The sequence below is a fragment of the Ovis aries genome, chromosome 2, assembly GCF_016772045.2.
Source record: "Ovis aries strain OAR_USU_Benz2616 breed Rambouillet chromosome 2, ARS-UI_Ramb_v3.0, whole genome shotgun sequence".
Lineage (NCBI taxonomy): Eukaryota > Metazoa > Chordata > Mammalia > Artiodactyla > Bovidae > Ovis > Ovis aries.
The window spans coordinates 90,297,352-90,303,019 of NC_056055.1; the positions used below are offsets into that span (position 1 = coordinate 90,297,352).

The 5,668-nt window shown below is 40.0% G+C and overlaps 1 protein-coding gene across 1 annotated transcript in view; it reads right to left on the reverse strand.

Annotated features, from left to right (window-relative positions):
• IFNE (interferon epsilon) overlaps positions 1-5,668 on the reverse strand; it is a 58,055-nt gene that overhangs the window by 6,541 nt on the left and 45,846 nt on the right. The window lies entirely within an intron of this gene.

Below are 5,668 nucleotides of genomic sequence, written 5' to 3' on the forward strand. Positions count from 1 at the left end.
CTCTCGTCCTTGGGGACCTCCAGACTTCTTATCAACCTGCCTGGGAATTGACACGCTCAGAGATCTCTAATTTCTAGGTGAAACACATGTCAGTTGCTCATTTGAGTATGACTCTTTTGCGACTCCGTGGACTATACCCTTTGTATAGTGTTCACGGGGTTCTCAAGGCAAGAATACTGAAGTGGTTTGCCACGCCCTTCTCCAGTGGACAACATTTAGTCACTTATGACCAACCTAGACAGCATATCAAAAAGCAGGGCAACAAAATCTGTCTAGTCAAGGCTATGGCTTTTCCAGTAGTCATATATGGATGTGAGAGTTAGACCATAAAGAAAGCTGAGCGCCCAAGAATTGATGCTTTTGATCTGGGCTGTTGGAGAAGATTCTTCAGAGTCCCTTGCACTGCAAGGAGATCCAGCCAGTCCAACCTAAAGGAAATCAGTCCTGAATACTCACTGGAAGGACTGATGCTGCAGCTGAGACTCCAATACTTTGGCCACCTGCTGCGAAGAACTGACTCCTTGGAAAAGACCCTGATGCTGGGATATACTGAAGGCAGGAGGAGAAGGGGATGAGATGGTTGGATGGCATCACCAATTCAATGGACATGAGTTTGAGTAAATTCTGGGAGTGGGTGATGGACAGGGAGGCCTGGCGTGCTGTAGTCCATGGGGTCGCAGAGTCAGACATGACTGAGCAACTGAACTGAAATGGACTGTACCCGCCAGGCTCCTCGTTCCATGGAATTCTCCGGGGAAGGAAACTGGAGTGATCTGTCATTTCCTTCTCCTGTATGTTACATAAGTTTTGTTTCTTGTTTTTCTTTCTTCCATCAATACTTTGGGGCAAGACTACATAGGTAATTTTTGGACTCATCTGGCTGTCTTTGTGGGGCTTCCCACAAAGTTTTAAAGTTTTATTAGTTTTAAAGTTGTTATTAGTTTTAAATTGTTTACTGTGTGTCTTGTAATGAGGGCATGGGGATGATGTGGTCACTTATAAATAGAATGGACAATGAGAAGAGGATGCTCAGTACTAAGGGTCAGGCAGAGGAGTGACCTGCAACAGGCACTGAGGCAGGGGGCAGGGCAGGGAGAAGGACACAAGGATGAACGGGGAGAGACTACTGAAGGGAAGGCGTGTGCTTCAGAGACACAGTGGGGCCTGCAGGGTGGGTGAGGACTGAGCTGTGCCAGCAGCCCTGAAACATACGCCACCAGTGACCGTAGCAGGATCTGGTTTAGCAGAATTAACGGGGCAGAAACCAGATTGGAGTAGGCTGAAAAGGAAACACAAGAATGAGAATTAGGAACACTGTATAGAAAATTAAATTTTGTGAAGTGGAGCAGTGAAACAAGATGGCACATTGAGGAGATTATGGGTTAAAATGCCTGTGCACATTTTTCTCATGTTTTCTAATAATAATTTTCAAAGGATGGATGAATTGCCAAAAACATTTTAAATGTATGACTTATTTGATTTAAACAATTGCTTATTTAGATACTCGATTTGACACATTGCTTTTTTTGGCTAAAAATTGATTTAGCATTGTTCTAATTAGTCATTTTGTAGTGAATTTCAACAGTAATCCATTTGGCTGCTGATTTAAACTCTTCGTTCAGTCAAGTTTTACAGTCAAGCTTCATTTTATCTGCTACTTCCTTTCGTTTTATATTGGTAATTTACATTATTTATCATTTTATAATCTCTAATCATTGACATACACATTTTCTCTATGTTATAGCCACCTTCTTCTGATGGATATGTGTTTTTCATTTCTCCTGTGTACACAGAGCTAGACAGTCTCTTGTATATTTTGCCAAGCGCTGTTTAGGACATAGAATCAAGCCTCTCCCTAGTCACATTCATTCCTCTTTTGGACTTGTATGTATTTGGTGCCCTTTCTTGTGCATCTGTTTTTACATTAAATTCAGTATTTCATTAACTTTTTTTTTCTTTTTTGATCTATGATATGAGAATCTAAATTGCTTTTTGTTTGAGTGTCAGGCAAGTTTCCTGGAATATTTTATTGAAATATCATTTCTTTCCTCATTAACAAGAGGTATATCTTTTGCATAAATCTTTAGCTAATGATCAGCATCTAATTAATTCTGCTAATATGGCAATTTTTGAGATTTTTTTTTTTTTTGCTTTATTAATACTTCGGAGAAGGCAATGGCAACCCACTCCAGTACTCTTGCCTGGAAAATCCCATGGGCAGAGGAGCCTGGTGGGCTGCCGTCCATGGGGTCGCACAGAGTTGGACACGACTGAAGAGACTTAGCAATATGGTTACTGAACTTTACTCACTGCTACACGGTTTTATTGCAGCTACTTTAAAACTCATTTCTGTTTTTAAATATTGTTGCTTGCATTATTTCTTGATTAGTTTTAGAATTGTTCTAAGGTTAAGAACATTGACTTAATGAGAATCACAAACATTTGTGGATCCCCAAATGGCTAATTGAGTGCCGAAAGCTGAGCGCCGGAAGAAAGCTGAGCGCCAAAGAATTGATGCTTTTAGAACTATGGTGTTGGAGAAGACTTTTGAGAGTCCCTTGGACTGCAAGGAGATCCAACCAGTCCATCCTAAAGGAAATCAGTCCTGAATATTCATTCGAAGGACTGATGCTGAAGTTGAAACTCCAATATTTGGCCACCTGATGTGAAGAAGTGACTCATTGGAAAAGACCCTGATACTGGGAAAGATTGAAGGTGGGAGGAGAAGGGGACAGAGGATGAGATGGTTGGATGGCATCACCGACTCAATGGACATGAGTTTCAGCAAGCTCCGGGAGCTGGTGATAGACAGGGAAACCTGGTGTGCAGCAGTCCGTGGGGTCACAAAGAGTCAGGACCTGACTGAGTGACTGAACTGAACTAACAAAGAAGAGACATTCAATAAAAATGAAAGAAAGAAACGGAATCAAAGATTCTTTCTCCCAAAACCTAAGGCTAAGAACTTTTATTAAATAATATATGGGAAAGTTATAACATTAGCCAGGAAACAACAGAGCAAGAGAGTTTAGTGGTCACATAAATTCAAATTTAAGAAATGATGGCAGAAATTCATAGTCTGAGACTTAAAGAGTCATACATACCTCACAAATGACCCACCCATTTGGCTGGTTGGTATGCATATATATGTATACTTTTCTTTTTAAAATTTTAAATTCTATTTAATGTGAAAAACTTCTCCCAGTTAATTTAGTACTGTCACCTGGCCCTAAAACCTCTGTAGTCATACCCTATTTAATGGTCAGATGTTATTAACTTGTAGGTTCTAAATTTTTGGAGAACCAAGAAGCTGGGTTGTTAAAGCAGAACTAGGGGTGACTGAGCGGCTGCCTGTGCTGAGCTGCCAGCCAGCTGTGCACAGGTCCTGCCCACGCTCAGGACTTCAGCAGCTCAAGACACACGTGGTCAAATGTGGAAAGGATGAAGGAAGACAGGGTTGCAGCTAGGCTGACCATGAGCTTCAGTGGGGGATCACGGGGCACTGTCAGGGAGAGGCAGGTGTGCCATTAGGAACGTGGCCACAACTCAGTCCTCCCTATCTGCCATGTCTGCTTCTGCAGAGATCAAGACGCTCCTGAAATTCAGCAACACACAGAAATGCAGTAAATACAGGCAGGTGCAACACCAACATAGCCTACAAGTCTACACAAAAACGGCCCCAAATTTTGCCTGAGTAGTGAGGTGTTGCACGTCGTAGTAGGGACAAGTGGCATATTTTAATGTTTCTCCAACAGCAAAAAAAAAAAAGTGCTTTGCATCGTTAATTTCTGGAAAACAGGCCTGACTTATATTTGGCATCCAGTGGATGCTGGGCAGTTTCAGGAAAGCCCACACCCTGCTGTCTTCCCTGAGATGTCTCTGCAGCATCTTCAATACAGAGGCCCAGGATGTTTGAGATAAGACCCTCTTGGAGAAATTCCACATTGAACATCATCAGTAGCTGGAACAGCTGGAGATGTGTTTGAGACAAGAGAGCAATTTAGAAGAGAACTTGTTAGAAGTGAGGATTCAAAACTGGTTGTGAAGATCTACTTTGAAGGAATGAACCTTTCTGTAAAGGGGGAAGGATACAGAGCTCTATGTTTAAGAAATTAACGCAGTGGAAATCAACAGATACTTTCTCTTCATAAACAAATTTGTAAAATCAAGGGGAAAAAAAGAAAGAGAACTAAGCTTTCACAAAACAGTGGCAAAATGATTCTTACAAAGTTCAGGTTTTCATGTATTTTAGAAGTTGCTTTACCAGTTGAAAACTGAAGTCTAGAATCAGCAATGGTGACCTTAAAAGCAGAGAAATATGAATTATACTCAGTGATTTAAGCCTGACAGGTTTAAATCAGTTACCATGTGTTTATTTTGTATATGGTATTTATATCTTATGGAACAAAGTGTTTTCATTACCATGTATAAAATTTTACTTTGTAAACATACATGCAATTTCTCAAATGTAATGTGCTCATGTATTCAGTTTTTAATGCACACAAAAACTGCAATCAAGTTGATGTTTTTCTGTGTGAGATCTACGCTAGAAACAAGGAATACCTGTATTTCCCTAGTTGATTTTGGGCTGAATCTCAGTGAGGTATCTTTGGTCATGACGCATCGACATATTAAATTCTTGGGATGAGGGAGAATCTCTGGACACATGACGTAAGTCAAAGAATGATTAAGTCCACACATTTAGGTAACAAATTTGAGGATATGGACCAATAAAGAGCTGGACATGCTCTTATAGACAAGAACTAAGAAAGGAGACTGCAATAATAAAACAGTAGTGCTTGAGTCACAGATCCCGGGAGTGCTCCTCCACTGTATATTGATCCTGTTATGATACTGCCTTGTATCTAAAATATTGCCTTTGTTTATATGTATGAAAGAAAGCTAGAAATATGTACAGGCAGCTGCAGTTTAGAAAGCACCATTAAAAGGCACATGTGTTTATAGCCACATCCATCCCAAGTAGAAATGTTAGAACAGGAAAACATCCTGCAGAGATAATGACTGGAAAGTGGGGGAAACGCCGTCAGCTCCACCTGACGATTCAGATGGTCAACAAATAACCTGGGTGGAAACAGGTTTGCGTATTGGGAGAACTTGGTTTAGTTGGTCTAGCAGCCAGTCAGTATCATTCAAATATGAGTGAATGGTTACACATGTGTGTGTGTGTGTGTGTTGGGGAATTCACGTGTGTGCCTTTGTTTTTGTTTGTGTTTTGGAAGCTACTGGGTTACGGTAGCAAAAATCCTAGTGTCTACAAGGAAACAGTGTATAAAGAGCACTTAGAATATTAAGACTTTGTCAGCTATTTTTAATGTCTGAATATGTTGTATGTTCCATTATTTTTTATGTCTTTGAGAAATGTTTATTAAGGTGTGAAGATAAGTTACTCTGCTCAGAAAACGGCATGGGGAAGCTATCATTGAACTCTACTGGTGAAACTATTGGTTGTGAAAGCTTAAAACTGAGTTGAAATGTTACAGCTTTGAAACCTTTTAAATGACATAATGTGCTAAACAATGTAAATCTGAAATCTTATATGAGTCAAAATATTTCTGCTGATTACCTGATGATGGATACACATCAAGTTTTCTATATTGTTTTATTTTTTGCTTGTTTTCTTTTTAAGAGGAAAATTTCATGAAAATTCTAC